The sequence below is a fragment of the Manis pentadactyla genome, chromosome Y (genome assembly GCF_030020395.1).
Source record: "Manis pentadactyla isolate mManPen7 chromosome Y, mManPen7.hap1, whole genome shotgun sequence".
In the NCBI taxonomy this organism is placed as follows: domain Eukaryota; kingdom Metazoa; phylum Chordata; class Mammalia; order Pholidota; family Manidae; genus Manis; species Manis pentadactyla.
In genome coordinates this window covers 35,737,616-35,761,749 of record NC_080039.1, presented here as the reverse complement: position 1 = coordinate 35,761,749, position 24,134 = coordinate 35,737,616, and the positions used below count along the sequence as shown (strand labels likewise).

The 24,134-nt window shown below is 46.6% G+C and overlaps 1 long non-coding RNA gene across 2 annotated transcripts in view; it reads left to right on the top strand.

Moving 5' to 3' along the window:
* The window catches only part of LOC130682171 (uncharacterized), a 32,334-nt gene extending 8,822 nt beyond the window's left edge, over positions 1 to 23,512 (top strand). Inside the window, exons 2-3 of one of the 2 annotated variants that reach the window (XR_008995430.1) lie at positions 12,423 to 13,764; positions 22,708 to 23,512. This is a non-coding gene — a long non-coding RNA (uncharacterized LOC130682171). The remainder of the gene's footprint in view (positions 1 to 12,422; positions 13,765 to 22,707) is intronic. The other variant, XR_008995429.1, reaches the window with a different exon arrangement.
* Positions 23,513 to 24,134: the final 622 nt, after the last annotated feature.

The following is a 24,134-nucleotide window of genomic DNA, read 5'->3' as shown; positions in this document are numbered from 1 at the left end:
TAGTACAACTTCACAGAAGTTGAATGATAAGCAAACCTTTCGTCCCCTTACACTCTCGTGTGTCGAGTGTATAAAATCTAGGGAGACCTGAAGTCCTGGGATGTCTTCCACACCTGCGAGAATTCTAAAGTGAAGTGTTCCTCTCTGGCATCTGAGGTCTGAAAAGTCATTGCTTAAATTCTTGCACTTGACAGCTTTTCTCTGAATCATGACCCCCACCCCTATTTCCCAGGGGGCCGTTTTTCACCCCGTTTGCACAGTCCTATTCGTGTGACTTTATCCTCTTTGTGTCTATAACATGGACGTAAGACCCTTTCCTGAGGAGAACTATCTGACTGTTTCCTTGAACATCTAGGGAGGGAGAGGTCAGCGCTGGCGGCTTGGGAAGTTAGTTAATTATCTGCAACGTGCTTATTTGTTACTATGATTGTTCTCCTTACAATCATCTTGTGTCTTTGTTTGGTCCCTGTTTTCCTGGGAGCATTTATTTCCTGCAGTCTTGGTCCCTGAAATTACTCCGTGTGCCCTATAGGTCCTGATCATTCATTGCTGGAGGGTCACAAGAATCAAAGCGGACGTATGTCACCCGGATTCACTAGGCTGCCGTAGGGCTTCGAGCGTGCATGTGAACACTGGGATTTTTGTACGAGGCCAACGGTACTTGGGGCCAAGTTGTGTAGGAAGAGAAGAGGGCAAGATGGAGGAGTTTGGGAGAAATGTGTCCCATGCCCAACCCCCAAGTTGGAAAACCCACGACCACCTCCCAGCCTTGGGCTGTTCATTGTTCCGTAGGAGAGCGCTCAAAATCCCACACCGTGGCGCACAGACTGTGGGTCTAGGCGCCTTTCTCTCTGCTACCAAAACCAAGCAGCGGGCCTTGATTTCTAAGAGCTGGTGTCATTCTGGTGGGAAAGAGCAAGAGTTGTGGAGCTGGATGGCTGAGGATAGAACTCACCAGCCACGCCTTGCTGCCCAGTGACTTCCAGGAAGCTGCTGACGTTTCTGTGCCTCGGTTTCCCCCTTTGCAAAATGATGGGAGCAACTGTTGCTATAGATGTGGGTGGTGTGAGTGGAGAGACGGTGCAGAAAGTGGCCAGGCCTCCAGAAAGATGACAATGGCTGTTGTTTGTAGCCTCTGTGTGCATCTGACCTGCAGCCCAGGGACTTGACCCGCCTGTTAGCGTCTGATAAGTAGTAATGGAGATTAGTAACTGGTAATCACTCAGGGGTTATTATTCTCAACATCTTGCTTAAAACTAGTATGTGCCTTGCATTCGGTACTTTTTTGAGGGTACACAAGGACTTTGGCATTTTTATGACCCTCCCTCCCCAATTCTGCATGGTGCTGGATGCCATTAAAAAAGATTATGGGATGATATAGGGTGCGTACTTGACTTTCAGAAACATGGGTTTTACTCGGAAATGCAAGGACAGCGTGTGCTACTGTGAAGGTCCATACCACGTTTGGACTTCTGTGCACCCTGCCTTTGTTAAATATGCCACAAAGCACATGCTATGGGTTAGAGTTTTGTCTGGCAGGTAAAACTTGGGTTTAGTAGAAGGTGACTGTCTCGTGTGCACCATTCAGTGTGTTGATGATCATTCACACCCACTCGAGGCATAGAAACTACATCGCCCTGAAAAGTTCTGGAATATTCCCTGTGCTCTGCCAATAATTCCTTTATTTTGGGTTGTTTTATCTTCTTTTTTTGCATGCTAAGTTTTGCATGTTCTGTAACTTGACACAAATGGAGTCACGTCATATATACACTTTCGGGAAAGGCTTCTGTCAGCATGATGAGATTGTGGGTGTGGTTCTGTTTTATTGGTGTGTAGGATGCCGTTGTGAGGATATACCTATGGCTGTTTATCTACTCATCTACTCACCTATTGGTGCACTTTTGGGTTGTTTACAGCTTTTAGCTATTTGGGGACATTCTTTCTCCAAGAACCTTTCCTTGTCTTATCTCTGTCTTCTAGTAAATATGTTACTATATATTATATAAATGTGTTCTAATGTTACATATGTTATAATAATATACTCTATAATGATATCATGGTATAATAATCATAATGTAGTATGTAATCTTCTATTATATATTAACAGATGATTATAATTTGTCATTGTATTTTAATTATAATGTTGCATTATATACTTACATAATTACAATATATAGTCCTTTATTACATATTTTATTATATAATGTTTATATAATATATAACATCAAATATATAATATATATAATTACGTACAAGTAGACTACTTAATATTGTCCCTCAGGTCACTGGGCCTTTGCCATTTTTGACATCATTTTCCCTCTATTTCTCAGGTTAGATAATTTTTCTGGTCCTATTTTCAAACCACTGACCCCATCTTCTACTATTTTGAGTCTACAGTGAAACCTCTTGAAGAGCTTTCCTATTCTGGGTTGTGGAAATCCCATTTGGCACTCAGTTTATCATTTCCAATTTTCTACTCAAATGCCCCATCTGTTTATTCCTTGTAACTATTTTCCTTCAGCTCCGGAAGCATATTTACAGTTCCTATCTGGTACTTTCCCCCGTAGGTCATCTGGGGTTAGCAGGTATCGATAATTTTTTTCAGTGGATTTTAGGTTACATCTCCCTGATTCTTCACGTCTATCAGTTTGTTCTTTTTGTCACGGATATTGGTGTTGGTGTGTTGTATAGACTCTGAAGTCAGTTGTCGTCCTCTGAAGACTCAATTTGCCTGACTGGCTGTAAATTCTCAAGGCTGCCTTCCCTGCAGTGGGCAGAGGCTAAAATCCCTGCTTCTTGCAGAAATGTACACCCTGGTTCGCCAGGGCTTCCCCACACATGCATAGTCCAGATATGCCCAGGATTTGGGCAACATTCATGCCCAGATTTTAAGGCACCAGCTTGCAGACTCCCCTTTCAGGAACATCCTCGTCACGTCCTATTCACTGTGACTCTGGCAGCTGCCATCTTTGCCCTCTGACTTGTAGGCTGACAAACCTGCAGAAGTCTAGCCTTCCCCACATCAGCTGACTGGGCACGGTCCTCGTGAATGTCGGCCGCATAGACGCCAATCTTCCACAGAGCAGTTCCTTGTGTTTTCAAGAGATCCTGCCCTCCAGTTTCTCCTATTTGGGGTCATTCATCAGTGCCTTCAGATAGGGTTGTGTTTCGTTTTTTTTTTTTTAAGATTTCATTGAGAGTTTATAAATGTTATCTCTGGGATACTGGGTCCGATAGAAGTTATCAGGCAATTGCAGGAAGTGGAATTCAATTATTAAAGGCCATTGAGAAGACAAGTTGCTGAGAGAACTTTGCTTTCAGAAACTGACTCCCTGCCTTGTTTCTGTTGTGAAAATCCTCAATTGTCTTGTATAACTTACTTCCTTTTATGGTGAAGCCTTTGAAGCAAGAGGCTTTTGGGAAATTCAGTAATTTCTGCAAGATTGTTGTTATTAAAGCTCCTCATGGTGAAGAGCAGAGGTTTTCCACATCCTTAATATAAAGGGAACATACTTTCTCCCTGTCTCATGTGAGGGTTTCGGCCCTGGGTGGGTTCACTGTGGATTCAGTGAGACCGAGAAATGACAATGGAACGTTCTTGGGTTAAAAGTGTTTTTACTCGTCTTTATTCTCACGGCAGTACATTGAGCACTAGAATCATGTCTGCACCCAGCGGTCTGTAGGTCTGTAACCCACCTCCATCTCTGCCTCTGCCTAGAGCACTGGGCAGAGCTCTTTATATACTGACTCAGTCAGTCATAGCTCATTGCCTACGGGTGTGGGAGCAGGAGCCTAGCAGCAGCCCAGTGACATCACCAAGTGGTTTAGGGTCACGGGAGGATCCTGGCCATAGGCACTTCTGCTGTCCCCACAAGCACTTCTTAATAAGGACATTGCATCAGAGAAATGTTCTTCAACAAATCAATTACCAACATAGTAACTTCCTTCCAAATAATACATATGGAAACGAGGGGGTAAAGGAGTATCTTGACAGTGGAGACACATGACAATCACACCTCTGCCAGGCGGTCAACATGCAGAGCAGTGAGGCAGGGTGAGAGCGCGCTCCTGATATGACATGACAGGACAACCCTTTTTCTCTGCCATCTTCCTGCCCACACCCACAACCCCCACCTCATCATGAGAAAAACATCAGACAAACCCCAGTGAAGTGGGGCATCCTGTAGGATGCATCATCAGCCCTTCTGCAAACTGTCAAGGTCATCAGAAATCAAGGGAAGTCGGAGAAGCCGTCACAGCTCAGAGGAACCCGAGGCGATGGGACATGTCATGCGGGTCCTGCATGGGGGGCCTGAGGCAGAAAAGGGTGCTGAAGGAAACTGGAATACTGTGAACTAGTCAGTAATAATGTATCAATATTTATTCGTCAGTTGTCACAAAGTAGCACGCTGACGTGGGATGGAACAAAAGGGAAACGTGTGTGGTATATACACCAACTCCTAAGAGTGTATTAGCAATTTCCTGTAAAGCTAAAACTACTCTGAAACAAAAAGCCACTTTAAATACACAGTAAAAAAAAATCAAACTCTATCTGTTGAACAACCTGCATTACAATTCAAGCCCCTCCCAATGTGGTCCACAGATGAAACATGCCTGAAACTATCTTCTCAGCCCCCGTCGTGTGACGGTTGGCACCCCAGTGCCCTCAGAAGGCTAATGTTCATCCCACATGCCCGATTCTCCGCCAGCGAACTAACGACTTTGCCTGAGGAAATCCTGATACAAAGGTGATGTGTCCATTCTTTTATTCAGCCTAAAAATGTGTCAGATTGATTTTACCTGTAGAAACCTTACTTCTATCTACTTCCTAAAAACGGGCAAGATGGTTTCCTGTGAAACAAGCTTATATTATCTACCATGAAACAGCCAGTGTTCAAAATAGCACTTGATTCCAATATCCTGCAAAAAAAAATGAATATAATAGTAATAAAAGAAATGCAATGTTTCAGACATGAGTTTGTGCGGAGACTGTCTATTGTCCATCCTTAGGGGGCCTTGGGGATAATGATAACCCCGTACCCAGCAGGTTGGAAGGATTACATAAAGAGATAGGTGTAAACAAGTTACCGTAATGTCTGCACACAATAGGTGCTTGATAAATAGCAAGTGCAATTTTTCTTTTTCTGATGCGTGTCAGTGTGAATCAGGGTAATTGCTCTTGCATTTTTTTCTCCATAGAGAAATATTGTATCCAACTCTTTTGCTGCCGTCTCTTGTGCAATGTCTGAGGGGCTTGAAGATTCGGGTGTTTGCATGGGAAAAGCATTTTGGTTTTCTGGTGATCCCCAGAGGGAAGGGTCAGCCAGCAGATGTAGCCAAGGAGAGCAACGTGGACAGGGCCACGTCCAGGAGCCGTGGTCTTGGATAAGAAGAGAACACCCATGCCCAGTGACTCAGTGTCAGAGAGCCACGGATACCACCACCCATCTTTGATGACCTGCTCCCTCCAACCTCGGCTCAGGTTCCCCATTATCAGAACCCAAAACAGTCGTCAGAGGGCAAGGGGAGACATCACAGGTGCTGTCCATGGTGGTGAGCCCCCCAGTGCTGGCTGAGCAGGAGAGTTTAGAAAGCGGGTCTGGGGGAGCAGAGGAACAATACAGGGCACAAACTTTAGACAAAAGTGTGCATCAGCGAATGGAACATGTCATGCCTTTGCGTTATTTAAATAGTTTAAGATGGGAGGGAAAGAATTGTAATCAGTATGTAAAGAAGGAAGAGAAGGACGGGAAGGGATTTATTAAATGCATGGACTTAATAAAAGCATGGAAAGGTATCGATTCAGCCCAACAACAGCATCCTTTTCTGATTAAATTCAACAAGAGTCTTACGACCGTTCATCTCCATTTATCATGAAGAAGAGGCAGAGAACCAATTGCAGGTGTTGGGGTGCCTCCCCAACAGTACACAGCTTGCTTGTTGTGAGTGGGGCACCTGTGGTCATTGGCGAGCTCTCCGGGGGCACCATCCCCATGAAGGGATTTCCAGTCGGGTGTCCCCTAAGGATTCCTAGAAATCTCGTTGCTCATTCTACAGGCTCTGACAGAAAGCAAGTGGCACCAAGCTTTATTTTCTTCATTTCACAGACATGTAGAAAGGCATCCTGGCTGGTGGATGTCGTAATAATTTTTTAAAATAATCTGCATTCATGTTCTTTCCTAAAAATATACACTGATTATGAAGAAATCCAGAAAATGTTTTGCAAGCCGGCATGGTTTCCACATCTCAGATTATTCTGAGCGACACAAGGATCCGGAAGGTGAAGTGTATGTGGGGTGCGTCAGTCGCCACGGGGGTGTATTAATGGGTTAATGCTTTTTCTGAGTTCCACGGAATGGAGGTAAGGTCCATTAGAGCCATTTAAAATTATCATAAAACTCGATGCAGATGCTAAAAGCCATGTGGGGGAGCCTGATGCTTAGAAGCCCGGGGTGCATGGAGTGGAGCTGGTGATGATGGCCGTTTCAAATGTTCATGCTTCCTGCTTTCATTAAGGATATTGGGGTACCACGTGTACCCACAACTTGCACTGGACTCCAGGACCATCATCAGCAAAACATACCATGTTTATTCCCGTGTGCAGCGGGCTGTGCCTGACTCAAATGATTTCATCATCTTTAGAAAGATTATTTGGCACCCGTTCTTCAAGCATTTGATCTGTCCAGATACATTTTTTTTAGAAAGCAAGAATTTTTTTTTTTTTTACCTCTTGGATTTCTACATTAGAAATACTTGGACACGGCTGTGATGGTTGTACGGTAGCCTAAACCAAATTAATGACAGGGAATTGTACCGTTCAGAAAGGTTAAAAGAGTATATTTTATGGTGCTTATATGTATGGGTACTATGTATTTAGAATATCTATATATATTATCACAAGGACAATTTTTTAAAATGCATATCATGTTTCAGTATTCCGTGTCCCACCCCCAAGAGATCCACGCACACATATACACCCCACCCTGCACACACATGCAAACAAGGGTCAAGTGCTTCTGTATATTTTTTTGGATATGAGCTTGCTTTTCCTCAGAGTAGGGTATTACCTTGATGCAAATTAAATTTGCTCTCACCTGTGCCGGAAGAAACAGGTGCACTTTGAAAACAAAAGTCTTCGCCAACCTTCCCACCTCCATATCCGACACCAAGCTGGAACCTAACTTGGTTTTCCTGAGGTGGCTAAGTCACAATAGGATTTTTATTTGTTGACATCTTTATATATAGCTGCTGTCCTACTTTCTTCCAAAATGGTCACGGCTTCAATCACTGAAAATAACATCTGGACCATTTTTTATTATGTCCCTTGCAATTTTTCAATGCATCCGTAGCTCGGGGATTCGGAAATTCTGTGCATGGGGTTGGTGAATATTCTGCAGAGAATCGGTGGAGGCCAGTCTCTCCTATTTTGTCTCACACTATGCCTGGGGGACCCTGGGCTACACACCATAGGGGCTTTTTTGTTTGTTTGTTTAAGACAATGGCTTTCCTTTGAACATGTCTTCTAGAAAGGCATGCCTCCCCCAAGCGGAGCCGTCCCTGAGCCGAGCGAGGTGAGGCTCTGTGTGAGGGACGGTTGTACCCCAGGTTATTTGAGGGCAGTCGACGTGAGTTGGATGGAGGGTGGCCCCACATCTTTCAGGCAGGCCTAGGGAGAAGACAAGGAATATCTGGACCCTTCTCCGGGGTTACACCGACTGCTCCTCATGAGTGGAACCAACCGTTCTTTCTAAACGTTCGCTTAGCTTGGCTGAGGAGGCGCTAATGAAATAATTGATGAATGAATGAATGTGTTTCCCCCAAAGACAGGTAGGCGTTCTGAGCCTCAGAAGGTGTGAATGTGACTTAATTTGTAAATAGGGCCTTTGTAGATATAATGGGTGAAGACAAGGGGACGGTCTTGTTTCAGGATGAAGATGGGTCCTAAATCCCATAACTGACGCCCTTATGAGAACAGGGAAATGTGAACACTGGACGCACACGGAGGGACAAGTGGAGGCAAAGACGGGGGTGGTGTGTCCAGAATCTCAGGGCTTGTGGGGAGAAAGGCAGGGAGAAAGGTCGCCCACCAGCGCCTCCAGGAGGAACCAGTCCTACCAGGACTTTAATCTTGGCTTCCAGCCTCCAGAACCATGAGAGGACACGCTTCTGTTGTTTTAAGCCGCCACTCTGTGGCTGTATGCTCTGGTGGCCCTGGGAAGTTAGTACACAAAGTTGTCATCATGCACGCATGTGGCCCAGGGTCCTGAGCTCGGCCCTGTTGATATTTAGGGCCAGATCATCCTCTGGGGCAGGCATCCTGGGCACTGTGGGGTGCTGACCAACCTCCCTGGTCTCCACACCTCCCTCACCCCCAGATGCCAGGAGCAGCCCTCACCCCAAAGTTGTGACTCCCAGTATCTCCAGATACTGCCTAGAACCCGCTGGGGAATGTCCCCACCCCTAAAATCCACAGTTTTGTACCATTCAATGCTCCAGCGCTCTTAGAGGCGAGAAAAATCCGACACAGAAAAAAAAAATAGGCTCTTCTACATGAGCACGCATCTCACGGGATGGTGGGACACTCAGAATCCTCCGGGTCCCCCAGTGATGAAGAGAGTGGGTGTTCCTGCCTGGGAAGTGGCCTCAGAGAAGGTCAACGCCGTGCATCGGAGGGGCGAATCCAACGAACAACGTGAGTGATGTCTAGGACTGGCCTTTCACCGGAGCGGCCAGCCCAGGCTGCCCTGGGGTCCTGAGGTCGCCTCTGCACTTAGTCTTTCCTGTTGGGGATGAAAGGAGAATTTAGAAGGCACGCATGTGACAGTTGTTAAAACATCACTCAGTGGCTGGACAAAACTTATCGGTGCGTCTTGAAGCATGACCTCAATGCGGTCCTGGAATAAGGAGGGCGCTTGCCCAGAGAGAACATGCATCCCTGCTGCAGGCAGGTGACAGATCTCGGAGGGTATTTGATGCATCGCCCTGTTCTTTATTTGAGCTCTGTCTCCGGGGCGTGCGTGTGTGAAGGGCCCAATTTCTTTCTAATTGAACCAATAAATTATTCATCTCAGCTGGGTTCCTGTTCTGAGGGTTTTTACAGAGATGGAAGGAAGCTAATTTATGTAACAGGTCTGACTGCCCCGTTGGTAGTCTTCACAGGCCTCTCCTTGCCCGTGGAAACGGCCTATGTCCACGTTCGATGTTCCCCTTTGTTTTTCTGCACTGTAATCTCCTATTTTGCAAGAATATACGTCGAGGAAAATGAAGAACACCCACGGGTCGCCTGTCTGTAATGCGGGGCTCTCTCCTTCAGCGCCTCCTCTCCGGGTCCTGAAGGATTTTCAGGCATGGAGTGTCCCCCCCCCCACAAGCCCACCCCGAACTCTCAAGAGACAAGCAGCCCTCTTAACGTCGAGATGAAACCGTGGGACTTTACCATCTGAGGCGGCACCCGGTACACATTTGAGAAAGGTTCTGTTGCTCACAGCGAAGCTGCAAAAATATTTTGACATCCTGAAAGCTGCTTCCTGCTGGTGTATGTGCTTCTGTTAAAGAGATGGGGAAGGAAAAATAAGAAGAAAAAAAAAAAGTCTGTCTTACAACCCACCCGTGATTTAGAAACAGAACATCTTGGGGAGCATTAGTCACCTTCCAAGTCTCAGATGGTGCCGCTGATTCATCGCGTTGTTTTTCTGACTCTGACTCCAGGGCACCCTTGACCTGGCGCCTTTTAGGGGACGAGCTGGAGCCCCCGTGCTTTGCCCTGGGAGGGCACCCAGAGAACTGGTTGTGCAGGCTGCAGAGGTGCTGGGCAGGAGGGCAGGGGGAGGAGCGGCTACCACTGAGGAGCCCCCCACCCCACACCCAGAGTAGGAGCCAGGAACAGGGGTGTCCACGCTGGCAGAGGGCAGAAGGGGGGAGAAGGAAGGGGATCCCCCCGGGTGGAGTTCCTGGGAGGTCCCAGGCTAGCACAACACGTGCTGGGGTGGACAGGGCTGCCCACCCATCCCCACGGGAGCTGGGCATAGGGGTGGTCCTCTTCCAGAAGGCCCCTGGCACCTCCCTCAAGGGACCACTGCGTTCTGGCTGACATGCACCCAGAGCGAGTCTGGGGCCTCCGGGCAGAGCCGACACACTCGGGTGTTGGAGATATGGGAGCATGAAGGAGAGACAGTCAGGAGGGAGAAGGCTGGGGTTTAAGAGCGACCTGAGCCTCACTCTCTGCAAAGGATGAGGGCTGTCATGGTGTCCAGGACCCCAGGGGCATCTCCCAACACACCCGTGCCTTCCGCGCAAGCCGTGGCTCCCAGAGGCCAGCTGTGTCCCCTGTGGGACTCCCCGGGTGCCCAGCAAGACCTCCAGCCTCACCAAGAGGCCGCCTCCCCCTCTCCATGCAGCCTGCTTGGTCCCGGCCGGGCTGACCCCTCCTTCCCATGCCCCTGATCTCCGGTTTCGCCTTCTTGAGGTGCGTGCCCATCTTATGCCCAGCTCTGTGCCTATGTCTGTGCCTCTGCACCCCTGCCTACCCAGTGACACCTGTTCTGACCTGGACCTGAGCGTACATGCCTGTGCCCACAGCTAGCCCAGTGCTGTCCCCTGGATCCTGTCTGCGTGCCTACAGCCACACACCTGTGCTGGTACCTGTAGCCGATACTTATGTGTATATTCCTCATGTTTATTGGTACTTTTCCTTTTGTGCATTTGTATACACCTACACCTATTGTATGCATCTCTATCTGTATCTATTTATATTTATCTTTTATACCTATGTCTGTATAGACATACCTATGCCTCGATTTGCACACTTATATCTATATACCTCTCCCTGGTTAGCTACACCATTACTAGATCTGTGCTGTACACCTATATAGGTATTAACCTATATATTTGTACCTACACCTATATAGCTTTGCATATATATATATACACACACACACTTCTCTTCCTATACACACATATATACACATATATGTGTGTGTGTATGTGTATATATATATATATATATTCTTCTCTTTCTATACCTATACTATGGATTTATAGCGCTGCACTTATATTTGTATCAGACCTATACATTTATCATTCCACCTTCAACACCAGCGCTATTCCTTCATCACCCACATTAGGAATGTTTGTTTCATTGGGATCAATCCCAGCCCCACAGCTAACCCTGCATCGCTATAGCTGCACCTGCCCCATATGCACACCCAGGCTGTCTCGTAGCTACGGCTAATATGTGCCCATCTACCTGCACCTACGTCGCCCCCCATCTCTATCTCTGTGTCTTCGCTTCACCTCTGCAGACATGCACGTGGCTGTCCCAGCCTCTACGTCTGTCTCCATCTCTGTGTGCTTTTCTCCTCAAACCCTGTTCCCACTAAAGTGTATAAACACGGTGCTTGGGGAGGCTCTCCACCTGCTTTTGTCTGAGCAGGTCTCTTGCCCCCTCACAAATTCAGTACCAGGCTCCGAAAACCATAATTTACCAAACCCCAGAGGAAGTCCAATACGATACCTTCATCTTTATGGTTATTTTTTACACTATTTGTTGTATGATCCACACATCCCACAGCTGTCCCAAAACCCTCTTGGTGTGGAGAAAATGGACTCTTCAGAGAACTAGTTCATACAAGAAGTAGGAGAGATTTAAAATCACCCGACTTAGTAAAGTGTTTTTGTAAAACCAAAAAAAAAAAAAATGTAGTTCACTAGAATGAGACATTACTTGGAGAGCTAATTATAACTCATCTTACTCTCCTAACTGAATAAGGTCCACATTGATCTGGTCCCTATCGGTTGCCTTTTGGGTACAATAATACTACAATGGTTAAAAGTCCTCAGCATACAAATCTTGGCATAGAAGAAACTCACACAGCGTGAAATTCTTTATCAGAATCTCTTCATGTCTTTCCTTTCAAATAGGAGGAGGTTTTGCATGCATCGTGTCTCCTTTTTTTTTTTTAACATAAAAAGCAATTCTTGCTGAAGCCCTGCATGGTTTGAGATCCCTCCATTCTCCCTCCAGCACATCATTGTCATCCCCAGCCTTCTTTGTGTGTTCGGTCCTCTTCTCCCCTTTGCTGTGTTGGTCTCATATGCATCTGCAGCCGGTGGGGATGGGATCGCCCGGCGCAGGTCCCCGGGCTGTGTCGTGCATTGTGTCTCATGCATCGGCCGCTGACTGTGCCTTAGAGTCACTTTTCTACCCCACTTGCAATTTCCCACCATGCCTCTTTGTTTTCCGTTAGCCGCTGTGACACCTTCCATTTCAAGTCAGCCTCCTTTTTTCTCCTAACAAAAGAGGCTGTGGTGCACAGAGTGATGTCTCTGTATAAATATTTGACCTGAATCTACACAGGATACAGGTGTGTGATGTTTCTCTTTTTATTTTTACATGCAAGGAATTCACTCCTTTCTCTCCTTAGGTCCCCGTGAGATGTGAGAACGAGAAGTGGCACCACATTGGCTGGGCTGCCCGGCTAGCTCGTGGCCCTGGATAAAATCAACCTGCAGGATAAGGAAACAGTGTTCCTCATTATTGACAGGCTCAAGATGCGACTGCTGAAAAATCTGTGAAACGCGGACCAAGTGTGCCCATTGACTGTGGTGCCATTTGCAGCCAGCAAAGCAGCTAATCGTTGGGAAGATGCCCAAAAAGTGGTAGTTATGGAAACCTCGATAGTAGAGCTACAGAGGGATTTCTGCAGAGGATTTTGTAGTAATGGGCAGCCTCCAAGGAGGAACCCTCACAATCTGCACCTCCTAACAGTCACAACCCTTGTGTCTGCCCTCCTGAGACTATACAGGGAGACTGTCTTCTTTCTAAGCAGGAGCACGTGGCCAGAGGGACGGGATGTCACTTCCAAAACGGTGTTGCCTATGACTGTAACTTCCATCTTCCTAGCCTTGCTGCCTCTACTGGAAGCCAGCTGTTATTTTGTGAGCTGTTAATGGAGACGTGGCCAGGCCGGAAGGTGTGGAGGTGACCACCAGCACACACACACCCAGGGAGAAACAGGAGCCCTCCATTCCTGCCGTGGATCACACGAGCGTGGAAGCAGACCCTCCTGTGGACTCACAGGAGACCGGAGCCCTGGATGAGATGTTTGCAGCCTGAAGCAGGGGACTAGGTCACATTGCACAACTTGCCCGACTCCCAGGGACCTTGAGATGATAAATGTGTGTTGCTTAAGCCTCTGACTTTGGGGCTAATTTGTTACGCAGTGAGAGACGACTAATACAAAGTAGAGGCACTCGGTGTACAGGCGCAGGCTTCTGAACTCAAGTTCTGTTATTCTGCATGAAAAGAGGAATGTGATTGTGTCATATTTCGAGGCCTCTTCCCCTCCTAGCACGTTGTGTGGCTCTAGAGAGTTCCCTGGTGTATTGTCTGCTGGAGCAAATCTTCCCCAAGGAACAAAGCATTTTATTCCTGTGGGGTCTGTGGTGTGGTGCTGGCCCGCCTCACCAGCTTTTCAGGGAGCATCCCATATCCCAAAGCCGAAGGCAGGCACGAGGATCAATTGCACCATCAATTTAAAAGGACCCCAACGTGAATCCCGTGAAATGGCCTCCCCTTGGATTTTGGTACTGTGTTTACCAAGAGACGCAGAGATGTAGGTGTCAGTCCTGACCCAGCCTGTGACAACTGGGGACAGTTGTACCTGTGGCACAGTCTGTGCCAGTCCCTCTCACTTCCACGCCCAGGAAGACACAGATGTCTCGTGAGCAGGAAAATTGAATTTGGCATCTCATTAACACCCACAGGTAAGAAGTTTTTTTTTGATCCTTGCTGGCTTTAAAAAAAAAAGCGCAGAAGAGGTGGTATATTTTGCAAGCGGAAAAATACCATAGGCATGCATACAGCGTGCAGGGCATTAGCCACAGGTGTGAAGGGACTCAGTAAGTGTCAGCTCAGCCCTCCTGAGTCCAGAGGGAGGGTTCCAGGCACCAGGTCAGGAGCTGGCAACCCCCTGTCTGCACCAGCTACGGTCGGGCTGCAGACTGGACTGAATCAGAGTTGTCTGGGGGCAGGTGCAAACAGGCCCCTCTTGGGTTGTATGTCTGCCTCTTCCCTCCTACCTGCTTTATGGCTCCAGGGTTCTGGGAATGGTGGGGAATCCAGGAAGAGCTTTTAAGAGAAAATGGAGTGGGTGAGCACCCCAGCAAGGAGCAGGTCTTCACAGGAGTTGAACACAGTCTGATACCCAGGGGAGGGTTGGAACACAGATGGCACCACTGAGCTGGCTTTTTGCACAATGCATCATTGCGTGTTCACTGCCCCAGGCTGGGTAGGGGTGGGCTGACCTCCCTGAACTGAGCCCAGTCTGGGACATTAGCAGGGCAGACTGCCAGCATCTGGGAAATGGGGGCATCAGTCCAGAAAGGGGTACACCCTGCTGCACCATGATCACCTGCCATCCCAGTGTACCACACTGAAGCATTTTTTTTTTTTCCCTAAACTCTTGGAATATTTCCTTCCCTCCTGAGATGGCAAACTGTGTGTGCCTGCCTGCCAGGACCATGGGGAGCCCAGATATTTGCATAAACATGATTCTGGATGTGTTTCTGAAATGTTTCTGGGTGAGATGAGCATTTGAATCTGTGGATTTAGTAAAGTAGATGGCCCTCCCCAATGTGGATGAGCCACATCTAATCAGTTGAGGGTCTGAGTAGAACAAAAGGGTGGAAGAAGGGAAAATCCTTACTCTACCTGACTGTTGAGCTGGGACTATCTTCTCCTGCCCTCAGACTGAAGCTTAGACCATCCTCTGTCCTGGGTCTGCAGCTCGCAGACAGATGGTGAGATTTTGCCTCCATAATCACATGAGCCAATTGCTTAAAGGGTCTCTCTACCCATCTAGCCACCCATTTCTATATGTATATCTCTGTCCATCATCCATCCATCCATCCATCCACCCATCCATCCATCCATGCATCTCTCTCTCTCTCTGTCTCTCTCTCTATATATATATGTCTACCATCTATGCATGCATGCATCCACCTCTCTCTCTCTCTCTCTCTCTATCTATCTATCTATCTATCTATCTATCTATCTATCGTCTATCACTATATCATCCATCCATCCATCCATCTGATTGGTTCCATTTCCACGGAGAACTCTAGCTAACATACTTTTGCATTTCAAAATCTTCCAGGCTGCCCTCAACCATTCCTCTTCTTTATCCATCTCAAATAAAGGTTCGGAAACAATGCCTCTCACCTATAACTTTATCTTTCTGCTTCAGCATCCCTGATCTATACCTCAAGCCCCGTCCCACCTACAGGTACCAGCAGCAACCATCTCCCTCCGTGTGCCAACTAATTTCTTGTATCTCCCCAACACTGTGGAGAAAACTCCCGTCATTATAATTGTCTCAACGCCATCTCTCCCTTGTGCTGACTTCTTCACTTAGCTTCCGACACGATTTTCTTCTGTTCTGTTTCTCAGATGATTTCAGCTACGCCAGACAGCCTCCGAGTGTTCCTGGAAGTGCAGAATGCACAAAATGTTATTCGGTAGTCCGGGGGAGAAACTTTCCAAGAAATTTCACAAGTGACTGTGCCCCAGCCCCCGCTACCAATTTTCAGGGTTCAGCAACCTTTTCTAAAAGAGCCCCATCATAAATCGTTTAGCGTTTGTAGGCTAAGAGGGGAAAATTGAGGCGCTCACGTAGGTTACCTTCAAAACGGAACTGTTTAAAAACAGGAAAACCGTTCTTAGCTTCTGTGTCACCCAAGTGGCCATGGAGACCCAGTTGAAATCTGACCTCCTGTGGGAATCGCTGGAAATAAATCCTTCCCAATGTTGACGTGTCTTCTACCCTTCATTTGCTCAGCCCTCCTCCAGATGTGGTCTCTGCTACACTGATGTTTTTTCTTCCTTGGGAATGATTTTGTACCGGGCAGCTGGTTAAACATGCGTCGTCCAGAAGAAAATAGCTGCATTTCCTGAGCAGGAAAATATTCAGAAACTTGGTGGGTTCTGAATCCCACACATTTTCTAAACTCCAAGGGGATAGGTGAGGAGGCTAATATGCATTCATTCTAAATGCCAGGCACATTTTTATTCATCACCCTTTTGAATTATTTGCTACTTCCTTTAATTAGAATTGAAGAACGATACTCTAGATGGATTCAGACGTCCATACCTACAAGTAAATTATAGCGGGTAGTGAAAGCAATTCCTGTCTCCCTGGCAGCAGGCGCCAGTTCCAAGATTTTTTCTTGAGGCTTCAAAACACACTCAGGTATTATTGAAATGCCTGCTCCTACAGATATTTGCAGAATAATTTAGCAACTAGAATTAGGTTACTACTAATCAACTACTAATCATTTTACTAGGAATAAGCAGGCTTCCAGATATCTTCAGGAAACACGTGCCCATTTTCTAAGGCTTTCTCTTCTTGATATTTTTTTTATTTTGGTATTATTAATGTACAATTACATGAGCAATATTATGGTTACTAGACTCCCCCTATTATCAAGTCCCTCCCCACATATCCCATTACAGTCAATGTCCATCAGTGTAGTAAGATGCTATAGAGTCACTACTTGTCTTCTCTGTGTTATACTGACTTCTCCATATCCCCCCACCCCCCACTACATTATGTGTGCTAATTTTAATGCCCCTTTTTCCCCTTATCCCTCCCTTCCCACCCATCGTCCCCAGTCCCTTTCCCTTTGGTAACTGTTAGTCCATCTTGGGTTCTGTGATTCTGCTGCTGTTTTGTTCCTTCAGTTTTCCTTTGATCTTATACTCCACAGATGAGTGAAATCATTTGGTATTTCTCTTTCTCCGCCTGGCTTATTTCACTGAGCATAATACCCTCTAGCTCCATCCATGTTGTTGCAAATGGTAGGATCTGTTTTCTTCTTATGGCTGAGTAATATTCCATTGTGTATATGTACCACCTCTTCTTTATCCATTCATCTACTGATGGACACTTAGCTTGGCTATCGTGAATAGCGCTGTGATAAACATAGGGGTGCATCTGTCTTTTTCAAACTGGGCTCCTGCATTCTTAGGGAAAATTCCTAGGAGAGGAATTCCTGGGTCAAATGGTATTTCTATTTCTTTTCTTGATTTTTGAGCTGGCTTTTTTTATGGGTCCTGGAAAGCCAGGCTTCGGTGATAATGGACTTCCTACCATTTCTTCATGTAAAAGCCCCCTCTTTTTCATTTTTGTTTTTTCTTTTTCCATTGGGGCTGTGTGTGTGTCTACTTTCTAACCAATCCTGGTGGACTATCTCTCACATGTTTCTGGGTTACAGAACTCTAATTCCATCGATGAATTAGACTACCCCCAATCTGGTTTATTGTATCTGCCCCATCGACCAACTCCCATCACCACCTGTTAATGATACAACCTCCTCCTATGCTGTCCCTGTAGAATATGCATGAAGACCATACCTATGTGCAGTATGCTTCCCTATTTTAAACATTTAAAAATAACCCACAAGCCATGCTTATAACCAATGGCTTTTCTTCCTTTCAAACCTATGTTTGAAAATGAACGTATAACACTTGCTACCAGACTTTATGGAACTTAAAGTCATTAGCCATGAGCTGCCCATTTCTCCACCTCCTACAAAAATATTTGGGAATCAAAGTTGTAATTTTTACCCCAAATGTTTACCCAAATGCATTCATTTTTTAGCCGGAAGATTTTTTCACAGATTGAATTTTTTTCTAAAAATTGGAAATAGCCCAATTCTTCCATATACTGCAAAGCTCTGTTCTGGCTTGATAAGGCACTCAGGTGGTGGGAAAACATGACAGGAAAATTGGCAACTGCTTGCGTGACAGTTTTGCACACGGAAATTTTCTCAGTGCAAGGCTTCCTGGATGGGGCCTCTGGCCTGAGATTCGTATGCATCTCTTTGTGGTGCTGGCTGGTCCTCACAGACGCCCTGCCAAGATGTTGGGAATCCAGTGGGGAGTCCTACCTGGTTTGATAACCTGCTTACATTTCTGACGTTGCATGTCTATTCCTGTTTGAGTAGTTGTTAATTATCTTAATGCTCATCTTTTTTGTTAAATGCATGGTTTGCATCCAATTTTCCCCTCCCTCCTTGGGGGATGTACAGCATAGGAACGCTGGTGTACTGGGAAAGGTTTGACAATAATAACTGGTTTTCCAGGAAAAGGAAAGAAACACTGGTTTGTGGTGTCGACACTCCTGGCATGGTGGAGGACATGGGATGAAGCTTTGGGGAGCAATGAACAGTGTTGGGGCTCAAGAGCCTGTGTGAGCTGATAGCCACACACCTCTGCATTAACGTGGGCATGGTAGACACAGATGAGAAACCTGGCAGAACTGTAGAATCTCTGGCCGGGCTCCTGCAGGACGTGGCCTCCATCCTATAGAATGTGCCTCTTGGGAGGGAATTCTGGGAGGCCACCTTGGTTGTCCCCATCACCTGCAGCTGCACCCACGGATGAAGGTATGGAATGTGGCAGCTCTGATGGACAGTCGTGCACAGTGGGCACCACGCAATGCCATGTATGCAGGGCGCATCCCCGCACCTCTCGGGTCTGCATTCGCTTCATCCACTTGCAAATGAGAATCAAGTCTCTCCTGGCATTCCTCTTGGGCTTGTGGGAGGAATCAGAGGAGGAGATGCAAGTGTGAAGGTCTTGCAGTAAAGACTCAGTTCCTCTCCAGTGACGATCACTTCCAGTGGGCAGACGATACCACTGTCTCTTGCCAGGGTTCCACAGTGTGGCGAGCTGCCACGAAGGGCCTGGGCTCTCTCCTTTGGCATCGGGGGAGATTCAGACCATGCAAGCCCCTGCTGAGGCATTTGGGAGCCTCACCCTGCCCACGCGGAACCACCATGAAAACCAAGCCTATCTCTCTCCTCTATTCTCTGAGGTGGTTTTGAGTCATTGTGGGAAGCCTGTCTTCTCTCCCTAGAAAGCCACATGATGCAAGCTCTGCAAGAGCCCTGCCCTGTTATGTAAGCTGTTTCCTACCCTCTAGATGTGCGTGTGATGCTTTAAGTCTAGATATCTGAACCATATGTTGGGTTGGGGTCCATCCTGCCTCTTCGGGACAGTGACAACAACATCCTTCAGTGACTCTGATTCCGCAGTGACAGCCCCAGATCCCAGACACCACGTGTTCCCCAGTCAGAACCTTCTCTGTAATGCAGTATGGGGTTTTCTTTCTCTTTTTTTTTCATTGACAACTTTATTTTTTCTTTTAGGAAAATCGGTTAGTTGAAAGACTAGACCCTTTCTTTTACGAGGCAAATCTGTGCCTGTATGAGAAAGAGCAGGGACTCCACAGGTAACAGGTATCACACAGTCTATCCTCTGCCCCTTTGAGCACATCCCCGATGCGTGAGACTCAGTGGGGCCGCCCAAAAGCACACGCTCATTTCATTTGGTGGGGAGCTTGGGGCCATGCACCCTCTGTGCCATGCAAGGATGTGTGGGGTTCTGCACAGCTCACTGGCATGGCTAGTGATGGCTTGGCCCGGCGACAGGCTGAAATACTCCTATTCTGCCAAATGCTCTTTGACCAAAGCCACAAAATATGTGTGAAAATCTGATGGTGTGAAAAGCCCCTTGTTTAGATATCCATGCCTCAGGGCAGACTGAATCCACCTCTCTTGCTGACCCTGAAGGTGTTCTCTCTAGAGTCACTCGAGCAAGCTAGGCATCACCACCACTGTGCATTGATTTATTAAATATTTTAATATGTGCCATATTGATTGGACAGCCGCCCTGTGTAACTTTTGTAGATGAAAATGCATATTTGTAGAACGCAGCCCTGAGAGTCTTGGAAGCCCCGGGTTGTAGATGGGGTAAGCTGCCTGGCCCACGAAGATGAAGCACAGGAAGACGGGGCCACAATTGGCATCATCCCCCTAAAGGGATTGCCATGCACCTTTCAGTGCAAATGGCCAGGTGATTCTGTCCGTCTGTCCTCGAGTTAAATAGCTTCCAAACTATGGTGAGCAATTCTTGCTAATGCCAATAACTCGGGATGCTAATGATAGTCCCAGCAGGGAAGTAAGAGGCTCTCTGAACCAAAACATGTGGGAACCGTGAACACAGAAGGTGAGACAATCTCTTTGTCTTTTCTTTGCTGATGTGCAGTTAAATCTTCTTCAAGAGATTTGGTGGTTATGATTGTCAATTTCCCCCAATAGATGTGACCACGGAACTCTTTTCTACTGGGGTCATTTATGAATACTTCAATTCAACTGGACCCCTGGGAATATGACCATTATCATCCCCAGCTTGTCACCTAGTAACCTAATAATACCATGTGCAGCGTGATACCCAAGTCCCAGATTTCCAAGGGAGTTGCACACCTTTCGGAGGTAGACCCCAGGAAGCAGAAACCCCAAGGCGCCACCCATCCCACAGTGTATGTAAACACACTGCAAGCTGGAAATGGCAGCAGAGTGCAACCCGGGGGTTCCCTGGGTCCGCTTCGCCAAGGAGGTGGCGGGGGTGGGCAACCTTGGCCAGCCACCTGTCTGCACTTCAGCGGAAACTGCACACACCCAGGCAATTTATCATGGAGAGGGTGAGTGGAGCCCCCAAGCTGGGTCAGCGCCGGTGGAAGCGCAGGCATGGCTGCCGACAGCACACGTGAGCGATTGTATTGTCTCCCTCCATGCCAGCGTGGTGCGGCGTGTCCCGGGGGGGGGGGGCAGAAACAGCCCCTCGGAGGGAGGGCGGATTAGGTCAAGCCAGGGGAAGAAGTTGCAAATGAGGGTTTACAAATACTGGAGGGAAAAGGGACCTTTATAAAATCCAGAAAGAAATTGGTTATAACTAATGTGTGAACAGCAAATGAAGATACAAAGGGATTAAAAGTTTTTTTTTCATTAAATCTTAAAAGCGAGTCATGCTACGTGGAGGCACTTAGAGGGCACTGTTACCAAAGGCAGAGTTTGCGTGGGGAGGGCCCTGTGGTCTTTGGTGGAGGATATTCAAAGCTCCAGTCTGCAGTGAACACACTGCATTTGCCTGGGGCACCGGGCTCCACTTCGAAAATGGAAGTCTGAAGGTCAATGCTGGCTGACACGGGTAGGTAATGGTGGCATGCTCCAGGGTGTAGCTGCTGAAAGGCCACCTTTCACTGAATGTTAGCATCTGTCCATCTCAGGGGTGTGGACAATTCTTTTAAACCAGGGTAACTGGCTGCTTAAACTTACATAGCTACTGTTGGTGAAAGATGCATTCAGATGGAGATTCTAAAAGCAAAGATATAATAGAAGTATATTTAATGCAATATAAAGATATCTTTTAAGGGAAAAAAAGACATGCATGTGATCTTCCAGGCATTATGAAATGAGCAGTGTTTAAAATATAGAGTATCCCATATTGGTTAAATCTTTGCCAACATGGGGGTATAGCATTATTCTTCTGTTTTCCAAATTTCTAGAGTAGCATGTGTCTCAGTTGTTGGGAAGGGGATGGAGATGGAACTGAGTAAGTAATGTTCACAGCAACCCGCCGTTCACAATTTTCTAAACCACGGGAGAATATCATGCTCTCTTGTGTTATTTACGAACCATAACTTTTGAATCAATATTACAATTACACATGGCTGGCATTTAATCTCTACTACATAAAGTCACAGAAACTCTTTGGAATCTCATTGTTTATTTCTGGAACAAATAGCTAAGCAGAGAGAACGGTAAAGCGATCTGAGCATATTCCACAGAATATGTTTTCTGATTTCTTTGCATCGTGAGCCAGCCTGTAGCCATGATTCCCCCGGTGAAACTGGGAACAGAAGCCTTTTTCAACCAACATGCTTTGTTCCTTTGGATTTATTCCTTGGTAAAACTAACAATAACCCTGTAAGGAGTCCGCACAAGGACCCAGACTAACCTGATTCACTCATTCATGAGTGCATTCGTTCATTTAATTCATTTAATGGATCGCCTAGACGGTGCCAGGTATTGAAGTAGGTCTGGGTACACATGGGTGTAAATATCTGGTCTCAGAAAGTAGTGGATGGATGGTTGGATAAATGGATAGATGAGTCAGTGGGCAGATGGGTGAATGAGTGAATGGATGGATGGATGGATGGATGGATGGATGGATGGATGGATGGATAGATGGATGGGTGGGTAGATGGATGGATGGATGGGTGGGTGGGTGGATGGATGGATGGATGGGTGGATGGATGGATGGGTGGATGGATGGATGGATGGATGGATGGATGGATGGATGGATGGATCAGTGGGTAGGTAGATGGATCTGTGGATGGATGGTTGGATAGAAGATTCTCAACTTCCTAGCTTACTCCCAACCCTTCCCATCCTTCAGCCTATTTGCTGGTCCCAGAGAGTCAAAATGAGTCATGCCGTGCAGAGGTTATAAGTGGATCTGCTGTTGTCAGTAGCCCCCGAGCTGAGCTGTGTCTCACACCACTTAACATTTCTGCAACTCCAGTGTCATATCTTTAAGGCAGAGATATCCATAGTGCCTACCTCACAGCATCATTGAGGATTTTATGTAAGAAACTCCGGGTCCAGATGGCATAGGGAGAGCTCAGCGCATGATCCTCCCCCTGAGTGACTGTTACATGTGTCCCCTCAAATGAACTTGAGGATGTTACCCTGGAGTGGTTCAAGAACAAGGGCCGTCATTTTCCAGTGGAAAACTCCATAAGCTCATTTATCATTTTCAATGAAATGACCCCACTTTTAAATTGACATTTCTTCCAATAATAGAACCTGGAGCCCACAGTTATCTGGAATGATCAGATGTCACAAAAACATGGACAGAAAATGGGAAGCACGGATAACCGTGCACAAAACACAAGAAGACCATGGAGCTGTCCCCAGGAGAGAGAGCAGAAAGCAACTGAAGACATCATCTGGGTGGACACGCAAGTCCTGAAGTTGGACACACAGGCGTTTGCAACATGCCTGACCCTGGCTCATGCTAACTTGGGCTGCATGACTTACCTTTATCAGTTCCCCAGTGTACAAAATAATCAACATTTCTCCCTCATTGACAGGGGTTCTTTAAGGATTGAAATAAATTATGTCCAGCCTGACAGTACTGATGTTTACATGGTGTTGATATATTTTTATTTATCTCTGGGTTGCATCCAACATGTGCTAAGTGGAAATGTTTATGTCACATAAATGTCTCACTTTAGTCCCTTAGAACTAATTCCAGAATGTGGACTTTTCTGCCTCTTCATCTATAAAGTAAGTAAGCAAAGAGCACATTACCATGTTTTTCCTTTCCCTGCAACATCACACTTCTTCGAAATGTACTAACAATACACTTGGTCTTAAACATTTTTCTCCAAACAACCAAGAGAGATGTGAATAGGGGACCCACCACTTAACAATAATCACCTTATTGATTTTTTTTTCCCCTTGAGCATTTCTGAAACTTTTGGCAAGAATCCTGAGGTTGCCGAGGCCATGTGGGTGCAGGGGTCACCCAAACAGAGCATCTCAAAGTGAGGCTGTGGGTGCCTGAGTGCGGGGTTTCACAGAGCCCCCTGCAAACATGTGCATCCTGCATTCACGTTCAGAATTTTCATGTGAATCTCCAAGATAACTGTCTCCCTCTTATCGTAGCTGCCCTGCCATGCATAACTCCAGCCAACAGAAAAAGAGAAACCTACCTTCACCATTCAGATCTCTAGACGAAATCCAACATCTTTTTTTTCTTTAACATAAAGTTTCAAAGAAGCATGTGAATTCTTATCTTGTTAGCTGGCATTCCAGCCTGTGACTTAACCTGACAATTCCATCCTCTTTAGTCAATAAGATTCTTACTTGGAGTCACATCTGTTTTTTTTCTAACTGTGCCTTGGTGAACTGACAATATTCAGAATAAAAGGGTCACTGGCATGTGTCAGGGGTTTGCTTATGCCATTATCATTCAAGACATTCCACATACATTAATACTTCTCACAATGGCCTCATACAGGAGGCATCATAGAATTATTCTCATGTTTCAAATCCGGCACCCCAGGATGTCCTAACGATGGGAGGCTCGAATCTGGGTTTAAGCGGAAGGCAGTCTGATTCCAGACCACGCTTGGAGCCGGGACTCCCAGCTGGAGAGGACTTGATGCCTCCTCGGAGAGGGGCTTCCCGCCCGCTCCTCTGCCCGTTGAAGGGCGAGGCATCCA